Source organism: Pelobates fuscus, chromosome 10 (assembly GCF_036172605.1).
Source record: "Pelobates fuscus isolate aPelFus1 chromosome 10, aPelFus1.pri, whole genome shotgun sequence".
NCBI classification, from domain to species: domain Eukaryota; kingdom Metazoa; phylum Chordata; class Amphibia; order Anura; family Pelobatidae; genus Pelobates; species Pelobates fuscus.
In genome coordinates, this window is record NC_086326.1 from 107930907 (window position 1) to 107946645 (window position 15739).

Consider the following 15739-nt stretch of genomic DNA (forward strand, 5'->3'; position numbering starts at 1 on the left):
ACATGTCACATTGAAGGCCACACATGGCAGGGATTCTCCCATCCTGCTGGCTCCCACTCCTGTTACTTTAGATTTTAATTTGAAATTCACTTTGAATTCCAGACAATTCTCCCTCCTATAGCCGGGCTGTCTGTTCTCCCATTCGGATTGTGTTTTCCAGTTCGCTCTAACCCGCTGTTTAGTGAATAGAGCCCTCGGGCTCTACCTGCATGGAGTATGGCATTCCTTCCTGCTCCCTTTTCCTCTTATCTCGCGCATCTCCCTACCACTCCCTATTATCTCGTGTGTGTCTATATGTATATATAACACCCCTCCCTGCACACGCCCTCTTTCTCGCTGCCTGTACAACACGCTCTCTCATTGGCGGCTTGCCGGCCTCCTTTTTTTCGCGCTCCCTGATTGGACGCTGGTGGGCAGGCAGTGACGTCACCGGCTAGTCCTGGGAAGGGCGGGTTCGGTCCGAGCGACGGAGCCCTGAGCGGTGGGGAGAGAACCGCCGTGAGTGACGTCACCCAGCCCACCTCTGCTCGCAGCCCAGAGACACGCTGAGCCCACCGTGAGTATGATGAGCGCGCCGCCGGTATTCCGGGTCAGGGGGGGTGGGTCACCGCCGAGTGTATGGAAGTGGCCTCCTCTACCTGTGGGTGTGGGTGGGTGTCTGTGGGCTACCTGAGCGCCGGGGAGCGCCCCGGGCCGAGCTGCCGCCTTGCTGCCGGGGTTGGGCTGAGCAGGCCCCGTCTGACCTCTCTCTCTAACCCCCTGCAGCCGCTCTAACCCAATCACTTCAATCAAATCATGTGCTGAGTCCTGGCATGCTGCCCCGCTCCCCCTCCACTAACACTCTATCATCATATTATATTTATTATTACTATCAATGTTGTTGTTGTTTTGTGGCTTTGTTTCCACTTGGGTTTTGTTTAAAGTGCTCACAACTGGGCCTCAACCTCTTAGATCTACTTTTGAGGGTTATTCACAACATTCCAGATTTATAGCCAAGTCTGGGCCAAAATAATTAAATGGCAGGTTTGAAATGTTTTTACTTGATGCAGCTTGACTCTCTTTTACCTACGTAATTACTATTGGGATCGCAGTTCACGATAACTCGGTTTAGTGCATGTATTGCCTTTATAACATACTTTATTTGATGAAGTTGGTAAGACTGGAATATATAGCAGGCGTGAGCAGAGGAGTCATATATCTGAGGATGTGTGGGATTTGTTTCTTGTAAGTGTGTCATTAGACACTAACCTGATCTCTTGTAGTTCAATACTGTATTCATGTTATGTTGAATCTTAACAGTGAATTGTGTGTGTGTGTGTACACACATAATATGAATAAGTATGAAAGTCTGGCACACAATATGTGTGTTGGAGTTAGTAATGTGATTACAATGCAGTTTCAAAGTTTGAGAATAGGAGGAGAAAAACAAATGGTAGAATTGAAAAGTCGCTCCAGACTAACCATTCAAGATAAAAGGGAAGGTCTTCTGGTATGATCTTTTGCAAGCTATAGATGTACTATACTTGTATCAGACTTTACTAAGGGTTCACAATGGTCTAGAGAGGCATTTCATTGTAGAGATGTCTCAGCTGGCCAAATGTATACATGATCAAACAGTGTTCTGGCACAGTCTGGATGAATCACAGCTTCTTGTAATGGCAGGACCAGTATCCCCAGCTGTTGAAGTAAACTCTATATAAAAAATTATGGAACCAACTTGATGAAGTGATTCTTAACAACCTGTTTGTGTGCCAACTGACATCTCTGCAAGCAAGGAGAATGGGAGATTACTGAATTATATAGAACAGCCCTCGTAACCAATAACTAGCGAAGTTATGAAATGGGGCATAATGGCAGCCCAGTTAGCTATATCTGTTTACTGCGATGTCTCTTGGAGACTTCACAAGGGTTGATGCAGCCTTATGAATACAAAGACTATCAGTGGTGATTCTTCTCCTTCAGCTATAATGTTGTAATCAGCTCTTTGAGGAAAGAAGGTAGAACTCCTAGGCCTATAGATTCTGGCACTCCACAAAAAGGACATTCCTGCGTCTGTATTGGGCCTTTAAAGAACCACTGTATGGGACAGGTTTTGTACTCCCTGCATGAGCCACCTCTTGACTGTTTCCTAACTTCCAATCTCACTCTTTTAACAAGTTTCCACAGCTGTAAGTTTTTGACTTAGCACCAATTTTTGGTCCTTTAATAGGTATGTTTCCCAAACCTCCTTTAGTTCAAGTAGAAGCTTCTTAATGCCTCCCCTTTTGTGGAGGGAAAGGAGTCTTCAGCTGATTCTATTGATCACAGAGGTAAGGGGTTTTACCCCCAGGGCCTAATCACAGTTGTGACACCAGAGGTTTCTGGATAATTTATTAGGAAATTCATGCTGTTCTGTTACATCGAGAGTCTAAATTTGGGAGCGTTCTGACTGATACCATTTCTAATACTTACACCCTGTCATGTCACCCAGGGGTATAAATCTAAGTGTATTTAAAAAAAAAAAAAAATTGGTGCCCCATTCTAGTGCTTCTTGACTATAGCTTAGCTACACCCATGTAAACTTATGATTACTTCTTTCTAGGTGTTAAGACTTGTGGTCTAGTAACTTTAATACGCCATATAAGTAGCCACATATTTTTAGATACACATGAAGTGAAGATGGCTTAAATATTGATCCCCATATATTGTGCAATTACCAATGATACTTTAGCTGCATTTAAAATCACAAAGCATACTAGGGTCTACCTTTTGCTCATAATGTAAATAACTAAGATTATTTTTAGAAGTAGTCCTTTGCCATTGCATCGAATTAACGTATATAGTTATCTTATGTCTGTTATCACTGTTCAGACTGTTGGATCTGTCAACCCACGTCTCTCCATAAGGATATCTAAAAGTTAAAGGAACTGTATGGGCCCCATAACAACTTTATTGAAATTAAGTTGTTGTGGTGCCCATCGGTCCCTTTTTACCTTCTTACCTGAAAGGGTTAAACCACTCTTAAGTAGTTTTAAGATTGCTCTCCACCACCGGATCTTCCTGTCCCAAGCGGCATCCAGTTTCTTCACAAAGCACAGTCCTGTAGTGTGGGGGTGCCACTTATTGGCTTAGAGCAGTCACCTGACGATCTAAGACAATCTGTAGCTCCCCGCTCAATCAGCGGCACCCCTGTCCTATGACACTCTGCGTTTCCTGAATCTCCTAAAGAAACCGGAGGCTGCTGAAGAGCAACCAGGTAAGAAAAAAAAACACTAGTTGTTATGGTGTCCGAAACTGTTACTACAAGGAGTCTCCCCCCCCCCCCCCCCCTTTTTTGGTCTTAAGGCCTGTTTATTTATTTTTATTTATTATTGCTATTTATAAAGCGCACACAGATTCCGCAGCGCTGTACAATTAGTTGAGAAACGTACAATATACACATACAAATACAAGGGGTAAGAGATGCCTGTTGGGCATTATTGTTTAGGTGCTTAAAGAACCACTATAGTCACCCAGACCACTTCAGCTCAATTAAGTGGTCTGGGTGCCAAGTCCCCCAGGTTCTAACCCTTCAGATGTAAATATAGCAGTTTCAGTGGCTGTCTTCCTGGCAGCCGCTAGAGGCGCTTATGCGAAAATCGCGTCCAGCGTGCAGAACGTCCATAGGAAAGCATTTAACCTCTTCAGCCCAACGAGAGGGGGGAGCCTAAGGGTTATATAGTGTCAGGAAAACAAGTTTGTTTTCCTGACACTATTGTGATCCTTTTACAGTCCTGACTTTTCATAGAGCATGCAGAAGAATTAATGATTATTGGAGTAACTCTTTAAAGGAACACTCCAGACCCCTAAATCTTGCTGAAAATCTTTGTCTGCCCTCATTTCGGAAAAACTGCAGATTTCAATAAAAATTTACCCTTTTCGAAACTAACCTGGTTATACCCTCTTGGCTTTCAAACTAACAGTAATGGTACTTCCTGGTTACGTTGGCTCAGTAGAGCTAAACATAAGAGGCAGCAATTGCTCAGAGCGCTTTTCTTGCAAACACATCTCTGTAATCTGTGATTGGACAGCCACAGAAAGTCTGGGCAGGGTTAGAAGGGGGAAGGTTTACAAAGGCAGCAGACGAGAACTGCTGGTCTTGCACGCTGTTTTTAAATATACCCCAAATAAAAAAGGTATTTAAATGCATTCAAGTTTTTATTTGGACTATATCTATTAAACAATGTTTTTTTTTTTTTTAATTTATTTTGTGTTTGGGCAGTGGATAGTTCTTTTAAGATTCAATTATTCATTCCATAACGGTCTTTTTCTACTGTATGACCATGGAAATTGCTCTAGCATAATTAAAGTGGCTGTGTTGCCTAAAAATAAACACTTTCTAATCTGCATCTACGTACTTCCCTGTGTCTCAATCTGCTGTAGTCTTCGTTAAATATATAAGGAAACTACTTTTCATTATGTATAGCAGTCAAGTTGACAAAACTTTAGGTGGAAATTGGAAAACTGATATACTGCAGTATCATCCTAAAAAGAATTGCAAAAAAAGTTCAATATAAATATCACTTCTGTTAAGTTGGTTTCGTAACCACTATGGCTCACTAATAGTAGCATAAACAGTAATAACCTTATTATGAACAAAAAACAAGTGCAACAATTAAATCCAATTCACCACAGGGCTACAAGTTTAATGAAGGACACCAAAACACACACCTTTCGGATGAAACAACCTTCTCAATGTACAATGCTTTTCAGAAGAACATTGTACATTGAGAAATATTTTTTTCACCTGAAACATCTATTTTGGTGTCCTTCATCACTTGACATTGTGATGGCCTTGGGTTGCAGTGGACAGGTAAGTTTTTGTGGCGGAAGATGTCCCTTGCGGCAGCTAATCTGTTTGATCCTCTTCAGCGCCTGATGTTTCACCTACCAGTAGCTTGCTTCAGTGCTGTTCTCTCGGGCATGCATGACCGTACAACACAGATGTCTATGGAGGATCCCTTGACACATGGTAGCCTCCATACACAGCCTTTTTCCTCACAGCCATCACCAGTGATGCAAAATCAGATGTGTGAGAGGCTTAACTTGATGGATGCATAGCTATGTAAATGACAAAACTTGATTGTGTAGCAGATCAGATGTCTCTTGTCAGGTGTTAAGAATATTACTTATAGGGTCACTATAATCACCATAACAACTTTAGCTTAATGAAGCCGTTTTTGTGTATAGGCCATGCCCTTGCAGTCTCACAGTTCCAAAACTGCTTCATTAAAGGATCACTATAGGGTCAGGAACACAAATGTGTATTCCTGACCCTATAGTGTTAACACCACCATCTAGCCCCCGTGGGCCCCTCATGCCTCCATAAATATAGCAAAATCTTACTCTATTCAAGCCTGAAGTTGTAACTCTGCATGCTGTTAGACTCAAGCAGTCTGCTGACATCAGCAGAAGTGGTAGCCTGATCCAATCACAATGATTCCCCATAGGATTGGCAGAGACTGGCAAAGAGGCAGATCAGAGCCAGCATGATTCAAACACAGCCCTGGCCAATCAGCACCTCCTCATAGAGATGAATTGAATCAATGCATCTCTATGAGGAAAGTTCAGTGTCTGTATGCAGAGGGAGGAGACACTGAATGTTTGGATGCATTTTAGGCAGCCATGACCCAGGAAGGATCTCTAACAGACATCTGAAGAATGGCCAGTGAAGTTATCACTAGGCTGTAATATAAACACAGCATTTTCTCTGAAAAGACAGTGTTTACAGCAAAAAAGCCTGAAGGTAATGATTCTACACACCAGAACAAATTCAATAAGCTGCAGTTTTTCTGGTGACTATAGTGTCCTTTTACGCTAAAATTGTTTCGGTGACTATAGTGTCCCTTTAAACCACTTTGTTTATGCAGCCCTAGTCGCACCTCTATGCATGTATCGTGCACAGCCTTCCGAAACACTTCCTGTAAAGAGGCATCTAATGTGTAAACTCCCTTTTATTATACAGTATTTAATTTAGAATTCATCTCATACTCTAATAACCTTCTAGAGACCTTGCAGGGGCCTCCTTTTTGTGATTGAAGTGAAACTATAGTGCTCCCTTTGTCAAGGCTCCCCTCTCCTGAAGTGGTCTGGGTGCCTGTAGGGTTCCTTTTTAACCCTAGCAGATAACTATTGCAGTTTATAAAAACTGCAATAATTACATGCTCCGGATTAAGGATTATGGGAGTTTACAACCACACCACTTCAATGAGCTGAAGTGGTCTGGGTGCCTACAGTGTCCCTTTAAAGTTCAATTTACAGAGCAGGAGATAAAAAAATATGAAGTTGGTTAACATCTGATTGGAAATTAAACCATTTTTCATGCAGGCTGTGGGAGTTACAGGATATATGACTAGGGCTTCATAAATAAACCAGTGTTTTCTCTCCAAAATGGCAGATAATTAAACAGTGAGACACCAGGGGCATGATTTTTACACCAAAAATACTTAAGATAAAGTTGTTGTGATGCCAATAGTGTCCTTTTAAGAAAAAGTAGTTCCTTATTTGTCTTAAAGGAACACTATAGGGTCAAACACAAACCTGCATTCCTGACCCTATAGTGTTAAAACCACAATCTTAACCCCCTCATCCCCCAAACCTACTCTTGCATCCCTAAATATAGTAAAATCTTACTTGTATTTAAGTCTGCAGCTTCTGCCTCTGACCTGTCTGTTGACCTCATCAGAAGTCGTGGTCTGAACGTATCACAATGCTTCCCTATAGGATTGGTTAAGACTGTCAAGGAGGCAGATCAGTGGCACAAGTCAAACACAGTCCTGGCCAATCTGCATCTCCTCATAGAGATGAATTTAATCAATGCATCTCTGAGAACAGTTCAGTGTTTTTATGCAAAGGGTGGTTACACTAAATGGCAGTACTGCAGTGTGCAGCACTGCCCCAGGAAGAACCTCTAGTTGCCATCTGAGGAGTGGCCAGTGGAGTTATCACTAGGTTGTAATTTAAACACTGCGTTTTCTCTAAATAAGACTGTTTACTGCAAAAGCTGGGAGGGAGAGAGAGGGGGGGGGGGGGGGACAGACTGCTTTAATGCCTTTTGTTTACTTCATGCTTATGAATGTATGGTATGTATGCAAGTGATGCTGTTAGATCTATCCCAGTAGCTCAGATTACATTAATTTTCAAGTTTTAGGAGGATGTGATCATTAAGGGGTTAAGAAACATAATAGAACAATTTTATGATATGACTGTTATAATTCAATTACACTTCTTAGTCCAGGGCTTGACAAATTTGGAATCTAGGAACCAGTTTTTGTTTTGTTTTTTTGTTGAAACTAGCAAAGTTTAATTTACCAAAAAAATACAATTCTTAAAGAGACACTATAGTCACCAGAACCACAACAGCTTAATGTAGTTAAGTGTTACACACACACACACACACACACACACACTCTTATGGACATTTTAATCCACCCAGCATCCCTACCTGGGTAGGCATCCATGCAGCCCAGGGCGGCCGCCTCCAAACTCACTGAGCCAACCAGCCGCCCCCCCCTCACCCCCTCATTGTTCCCCCATCCTGCCTTCAGCTAAAGGGCTTCAAATCCCAGGTGCCAGGGCAAAATTTCAAGTTGCCATGGCGACCTGGCACCTGGGATTGGTAAATTGCAGATTTTAATAGAATTGTAAAGTCTTTATTTCTTTTTTTTTTTTTGTAACCTGGTTACTCCCCTGGTTGTCAGACAATCGGTCCAGTAACTTCCTGGTAGTTTAGCTCAGTGGAGCTTATATTAAAGGGACACTATAGTCACCAGAACAACTACAGCTTATTGAATTTGTTCTGGTGAGTACAATCATTACCTTCAGGCTTTTTGCTGTCAACACTGTCTTTTCAGAGAAAATGCAGTGTTTACATTACAGCCTAGTGATAACTTCACTGGCCACTCTTCAGATGTCTGTTAGAGATCCTTCCTGGGTCATGGCTGCCTAAAATGCACCCAAACATTGTGTCTCCACCCTCTGTATGTAGACACTGAACTTTCCTCGTAGAGATTCATTGATTCAATTCATCTCTGAGGAGATGCTGATTGGCCAGGGCTGTGTTTGAATTGTGCTGGCTTGCCCCTGATCTGCCTCCTTGTCAGTCTCAGCCAATCCTATGGTGAAGCATTGTAATTGGATCAGGCTACCACTTCTGCCGATGGCAGTGGGCAGGTCAAAAGGAAACGGGGACAAAATAAGCAGCTTCAAACTTGAATAAAAGTAAGATTTTACTATATTTAGGGAGGCATGAGGGGTGACAAGGGGTTAGATGGTGGCATTAACCCTATAGGGTCAGGAATACATGTTTGTGTTCCTGACCCTATAGTGCTCCTTTAACCCCTTAAGGACCAAACTTCTGGAATAAAAGGGAATCATGACGTGTCACACATGTGATGTGTCCTCAAGGGGTTAAGAGGCAGAAATTGCCCAGAGCACCTGCATTGCAAAGACTTATCATTGCGTTACATTGGGAATTTGATTAGCCACAAACTCTTGACAGGGTTAGTATTGCTTACAAAGTATTTAGACGAGACCTGCAACAATAAATTGTAGTTTAGTATTTATTTTGGGAGTACCTTTACATTTTCACAAATGTTCTTCACTTGCTTTGAGTGCTCTCTGAAAGTGGAAGGCAATGCTTCTTTAAACATTCTAGTAATTTAATGTGCCTATTGCTGCACGTGTGCTGTAAGACCCCAAAACCTTTGAGAAGCATTAGATTGGCCACAGATAACCCAAGGGCAGAGTAGAGCTGTATTTGGGCACAGTCATTTAGGGAAATTATAGTTTAACATTAGGACTTTCTGCAGATTGTTTAACTCTAAAGCATGTGATGCAAGGAAGTTTTTTTTTTTTTACAGGCTTTTTAAAAGAAAATTTATTTTAAAGTTGTCCTTTGGGGCACTAACTGTTAAGAGAAAATTGTAGGTTGGTTACTTTCCAATGACACATGGCAAAATTAAGACCCCATAAAAAGCATAGCGGAGGTAGTATACATAGGGTGTTAATGTAATCAACATGGTGACTCGGAGTACAGTTTCAGGGATTAAAGCAGATGGATATGTCCTCCCTAATAGAATGCAGTGTCTTGTGTGTGAGTAAAATGGTTTACAATACAAAATGCCTGATGCAGTCTATTTCTGCAAATGGCATGCTACAATTAGGGGAATTCTCATTCTGAAACTTTATGAAGTTGACACCACATGATTTTAAAAGGTGAATAAAAATGAACCATTCATTGGTGCTGACAAAATGAGCATTTATATAGTTACATAGCTGAAAAGAGACTTGCGTCCATCAAGTTCAGCCTTCCTCGCATATGCTTTTGCTGTTGATCCAAAAGAAGGCAAAAAACCTAGTCTGAAGCACTTCCAATTTTGCAACAAACTAGGGAAAAAATTCCTTCTTGACCCCAAAATAGCAGTCGAATGTCTCCTTGGATCAAGCAGCTATTACCCTACTAATTAGAAATGATTTCCCTGTATGTTATGTTTTTGCAAGTATTTATCCAATTGCAGTTTAAACATCTGTATAGACTCTGACAAAACCACCTCTTCAGGCAGAGAATGCCATATCCTTATTGCTCTTACTGTAAAAAAAAACTTTTCTTTGCCTTAGATGAAATCTCCTTTCTTCCAGCCTAAATGCGTGACCTTGTGCCCTATGTATTGCCCTGTTTATGAATAGATTCCCAGATGTTTGTTTGTACTGGCCCCGAATATATTTGTATAATGTTATCATATCCCCTCTGAGGCGCATATTTCCAAAATAGAGATTTACATTTTTTTTTAACCTTTCTTCATAACTAAATGCTCCATTCCTTTTATCAATTTTGTAGCTCATCTCTGCATTTTTTGTAGTGCCATGATATCCTTTAGAACAGGTGCCGAAAATTGCACAGCATATTCAAGGTGTAGTCTCACCAGTGATTTATAAAAAAGCAAAACTATATTTTCATAAATTTATGTCCCTATTTATACATGACAAAACCTTACTGGCCTTAGCAACTGCAGAATGATATTGCATATTGCTGCCTTATTTGTTGTCTATAACAATTTCCAATCATTTGTGTGTGGTTATCCCTAATTTACTACCCTTTAGGGTGTAAGTTGCCTGTGCATTCTTGATACCGAAGTGCATAACTTTACATTTCTTTACATAAAATTTTATCAGCCATTTTAGTGCCCAGTTCCCCAGGCTATCTAAATCCCTCTGCAGCAAAGTAATATCTTCCACACATTGTATTACTTCAGAGTTTTGTGCCATCTGCAAACACTGAAACCTGGCTTTCACGATAATTTATAGATATGTTAAATAGAAGCGGTCCCAAAACAGAACCCTGGGGGACACCACCTTTGTCCAGCCTGAGGGCTAATGAAGCCAGGGATTTACATTGCACCAGAAAGTTTAATGTGGCGGTGCGGAGGGTTTAACATGGCAGCATACCATTGAATATGACATACCAATTATTGAAGTTTAAATTTTTTACTGCAAACACCATGACCACTCAGTGATTTGAAGTGTTTGTGGTGCCAGGAGTCTGTCTGTGCAGCATGTAATTATTAAATCTGCACGTACTGAGCTTAAAGGGATATACTGTAAGTGCCAGGAATACAAAACTATGTTCCTGGCACTATATCCTGATTCCAGCGCTGATATTCCTTGGCGCTTGGTCAAGGTTCCTCCTCCGATGTCTTGTGCCACACACATTAGACCTCCCCATAGGAAAGCATTGAATCAATGCTTTCCCATGGTGAAAAATCTGACGCTTGATGTCCTCATGCATAGCGTCTGTTACTGAAACAAAGGTCTGTTTTGGATCCAGGAAGTGCCTCCATTGTGGCTTAGAGCTGCAATGTAAACATTTATCGGTGGTTTGCCCCTTTGACTGGGTCTCTGTCAGTCTCGGAAGCTCACTTCAAAGAAAAAATATAAAAAAAAAAAAAAAACACACACACAACTCCTGCAAAATAGTGTATTTTTATTTATAATTACATGGAATGCGTAGTATAAACTAGGATATAACATGGTCTAAAATGTGTAATTTCGTATTCACATTTGAAGACAAAAGGTCCTGTAAACTCTTCATCAAAATTCAGGGTTATATATCTATAATATGTCCCTAAGACTATCAACAAATTTGACTAATGCTCACACGTGAAACATTCAGTGCGCTCACTGGTCTCTGTGAGTCACCAAACCTACATTGCGCACACTATGAAAACTATGTGGTATGGCAGAGGTTAGGACACAGTCATTCGCAAGACTACAAATTATTGTAAAGTAAATCTAAATGGCAAAAATAGCCATGTTGTGACGAAAGGAGAGTTAGTTTTTCCACATTGGCTATTTTTGCCTCCATTTTTCCTTTCAGATTTATTGTGTTAAACTTCAAAGTTGAACAAATAGCTATGTCAGTTCCCAGGGCTTTTGGCAGGGACCCTAATCATTTTTAATTGAATTTTGTGTCCGGACAAGTGGACTGGGCTACCACTTTAGACCCTTGGGCAAGTAGAATTTATTTTCTTTTTATAATACTACACAACCCTTCTACAAAAGAAAATGAGTTCTTAACATAACTGAATTGGACAGGTTATTTTATGAATGTTTATCTTGAGTTGCTTTTAAAAGTAGGTGAAGTGTTAGAAAACTAAAATATATATACTCAGCTTGGAAAACTTTGTGTATTTAGACTTTAAGTTATTAGATGCAGGTTGTCTTTCTCACTCTTATCAGAAAATTGTGCAAAATTCCTTTAAAGTACATGCCTTTCCTACTTGCTGAACGACTGAAGTGAATACTACTTTCCTGGTCTATATTATGTTAGAAGCTGTCCACACAATTCTGCTTCAGTGTGCTACTTTTACCAGCAATTTTGTTTGCCTGTTTTAAAGGGAAAGACTGGGTTAAAATAAAATGTTTGTAATACACTGGGACAAAGCGGTGAATAGAAAAATATACATTTTCAAAATTAATTTCCAAAGTCTCTAAAATCCCACCTCATCAGTATGTTCTACTGCTTTGCTGGTCCCTACCCCACTTTTACTCTGTACAAACTTCCTTGTTTGTCCATAGGCAGTGTCCAATCAAAGGGAGGTATTTTGCACAATAAGCATGTTTGGAAGCTATAAAACAGGAAATGTATTGGCACCCCCCTCTTCCCCACTATCTACAAAACATACTCGTATTATGCTGGGTAAAGTTGGTCAACAATTGTGTTCTTTAACAAGTGCAGACAAGTTTCTGTGAGGTTTTGAGGTCTTCAGCTAATTTCACACAGGAGGATGCTTTACACAAGCGGGCGATTTAAGAGTAGACATACTATGAGAGATTTGAAAATAAGAAATGTATTTTCTTTGAGGAACTGTATATAAAGACTATTGCGTCATAGCCATGGCATGATTAGATTTGACCCTTTACAGAGAACATGCAGTTCCCCTTTGAATGACACTGCTTAATCAGGGGGTGGAATTTGTATTGCCCGGGACATGCAGTTCTCTGCACTGGGCATTTAGCCCTGCTGCGACTAAGAGTCAGGGTTTAGCGCATGGCTCTAGGCTTCCATTAATTTGACACATTCGTGGACGCTGAATTATTTGGTGAGTCAGTGTAGACTTGTGAGCGCTGGACCCTGCGAGGAGGTTGTGTAGAGAAATGTACATCCAAGCCTCAAAGTACAGTTAATGGATTGGTGAGAGCAAGGGGGAAGACAGAACAAGACCATAAACTCCCATTTTTTGCAAATGTAATATTTCTTTATTTTAATTTTATTTTAAAAAAAGTTTCCTCAGATCAGCTGTTTTTAGTCTGTTTTTATTTTATTTTTTGTCTTTTTTTTTTTCTCCCATTTAATTTAGTAAATAACCTGTATCATTATACTCCCTGTTGTGTGCATGCTGTGGCGAAGGCCTGTACATAAAACTTCAAATTTTAAGAGCTGTCATGACTATATATTGGCTATAGGGAAAAGTAATATTTAATATCCAAGGAAGTGGCCGGTTACCTTTGAATATTTTGTTGATCACTGATAAACATTATTTTTTTTTTTTCTGCCCTTGATTATGTATCCCATAACCTTCTTTACTGTGGGTTGAAACTTGAAAAAAAACATTTCCTGGTACTCTTATCTAGTTCTAGCAGCCACCTGTTTTCCTGGCAATAAGTGGCCAATTTAAATAAATAAAACCCTGTTTAAATGCACCCAGACTACTTTATCTTAATGAAGTGGTCTGTGTGCATTGGCCCTGAAGTTTTTAACCCTGCAATGTATTGCAATTTTGTAGAAACGGTCAAGTTTTACATCTGACTGTTAAACACAACTCCAGTTGCTGTCTTCATATGCAGCAAAAGAGTGAAACTTGGTTTAATTCAGCTCATAGGAAATCATTTTCATTACTTTAAAAGTTTTACTCCCACTCCTATACAGTACTTGTAATTATATATGGACATGCAATCCTCAACACTTTGGTGAAAAGTGATTATATTAATGTAGTGCTGTTGCTCAATAGCCTTATGCTCACTGGTAATAAGGAAAATTCCCTATCATTTATTAGGCCCATGGTTGGGGGGGGTGGGATTTTTTGGCCTACTGAAACTTTTTTCCCAGGTGAAAAAATTGTGTGCACTTCTAAACACTCTAGGAATTTTTACTTATGTGGGATTTAAGTAAATATTTGTTATTTTCTGTATTTGCCTACTGCACCCAGCCCTAGGCTATTTACTGTGTATCTGATATGCAGCCTAGACACTGATCTCTGCTGGATGCCATGGGGATCTTTTGTTACTGGAGATTTTAATTGGGGACCTTTGGCAATTTAGTTACTAATTCAAACCTGTGTAAATGGTTTTGTGATGCAAGTGTTTTTTTTTTTTTTTTTTTATTATTATTTTTTTTTTAGACTATCTTTAACTTATTTTAACTTATGGAACATCCCACTCCAATTATTATAATCTAAACGATCCGTTTACTTTTCCACTAATTTTGGTGTGTAGAAGGCAAACCTGTCTGTACATGCTGCAGGAATCCAGTGTTGTGTGTTTTTTATTTTTTTTGGATCAGCCCTGGCAAGTCAAGTAGTGCTGGTTCTTTTTTTAAGTGTAAAAAAACAAAACTTAAGCTTGTTTGCACTTGCAAAACTGGGTAGGAAGTAAAACTTACAATGTTATGAGAGCAGTAAATGGGTTATGAATGTGTTATATTTTATGATTTGGTCATACTCTCCTTTTCCAAGTTTCAAACTCAATTTCCTCATTACAATTCCAGAGGGTCTGCCTTGGACATAGGATTGCTTTCACAATGCCCCCAATATGCCATGCTTAAAAATGCAAATAAGCACGAGTACTGCTTTGGCAATGACTTACTATATTGTAAAACAGATTTTTATGTCCGCATATGGGTTGTTATCCTATTCCCACATTGTATTTATGCAGATCTGATCTTTTACAACTGGAACATTTTCCCACTTAAGAAGGGGGGAAATATTCAAATTGAATATATTCTGGGGAAAGCAAAAGTTTGAGTATAAATGCTAAGACAGACATGATACACATTTACCTTCGACGCTGGATATTTACAAGCATTGGAGTAATTAACTTGACTATTCTTACCCTGCAGGTATTAGGCTACATTTTCCCTCCACTAGCTGTTGGCTGGAGGGGCATTGATTTATGACCTTTGATGTTCCATGTAGATCAACTATTTCAGGAGAAGTATATAATTTGGGATAAATTGGACGTGTGTGTATACTTTTTATGTTGTAAGGTACTTTGCTTCACTGTGTTATGCATGCTAAAGAGATTCTAAATTAAATTGCCATAAAGAGGTTGTTAGAAAAGTCACATGCCTGCTTATATTAAGCAGTCAGTGGAGTGGCTAAAGACAAATCTACATGAAGCTCTCTTGCAGATACGATCTACTCTCTAGTACTTTCTCATATGTCAAAGTGCAATACAGAGGTCTATGGAGTCCCCATGGATCCTCAATTGAACTTGTCTTACAATGTGCAGGAACCACCTATTTCTCCAGTCCTCATTAAGGAGCATTGGAAACGTATACGTATGCATGGTGTCTTCCAGGCGGCCGCTAAAGCTATGTTTGAAGGTTCTATGTAAAAGCTGCAGTTTTTACATAAACTGCATTTTTTTTTTTTTTCTATTTCAGATTTAAAATGACAGGACCACTACACCTTGATCACTTTGTGTTCTTATCTGTGAATATTCCTACATGTCTCATGAAATTCTCTGAAGTGGGAGAGCTGCTTAAAGTGATATTCCTTAGAATAGAAATGGCTTACTCCTTGAATATGATATTGCTTTCATGCATTTGCCCCCTTGCAGTGGTGGCATTTTGCTTAATATATTGTGTACATAATGTATAGCACTTAATGTAAGTTATGTGATTGGGTGGAGGAGGTAGCTAGAGTCAAGCATTTAAACATAAAATGCAGTTTCCTGCTTTTGTTTTTGGGTTTGTTCCTGTGCAGAATTTTTTTATTTTTTTTTGCTTCCCTCACAGCTTCCTCTGTTCTTGGCTATGCTTTGTGTCAGTGATAATATATATCAATCTGTGCAGTGTTAAATCTTTTCCTATATTTTTAAACCAGAGATGACTCATCTGATAGATTTAATCTGTATACAGTTGCACATCTACACTGTTCCTGCACCTCCCAGTTTCTAGGCTGTGAATTACCTTTCTTGAAAATAGTTGCTGGACGCATTTAGT

At 39.8% G+C, this 15739-nt stretch overlaps 1 protein-coding gene across 3 annotated transcripts in view; it reads left to right on the plus strand.

Moving 5' to 3' along the window:
• The first annotated feature begins 348 nt into the window (after positions 1–348).
• Positions 349–15739, plus strand: part of CTNND1 (catenin delta 1) — a 37810-nt gene continuing 22419 nt past the window's right edge. For all 3 annotated transcript variants that reach the window (XM_063434809.1, XM_063434810.1, XM_063434811.1), the window contains exon 1: positions 349–556. The gene's annotated coding sequence lies outside the window, so the exon portion shown is untranslated. The remainder of the gene's footprint in view (positions 557–15739) is intronic.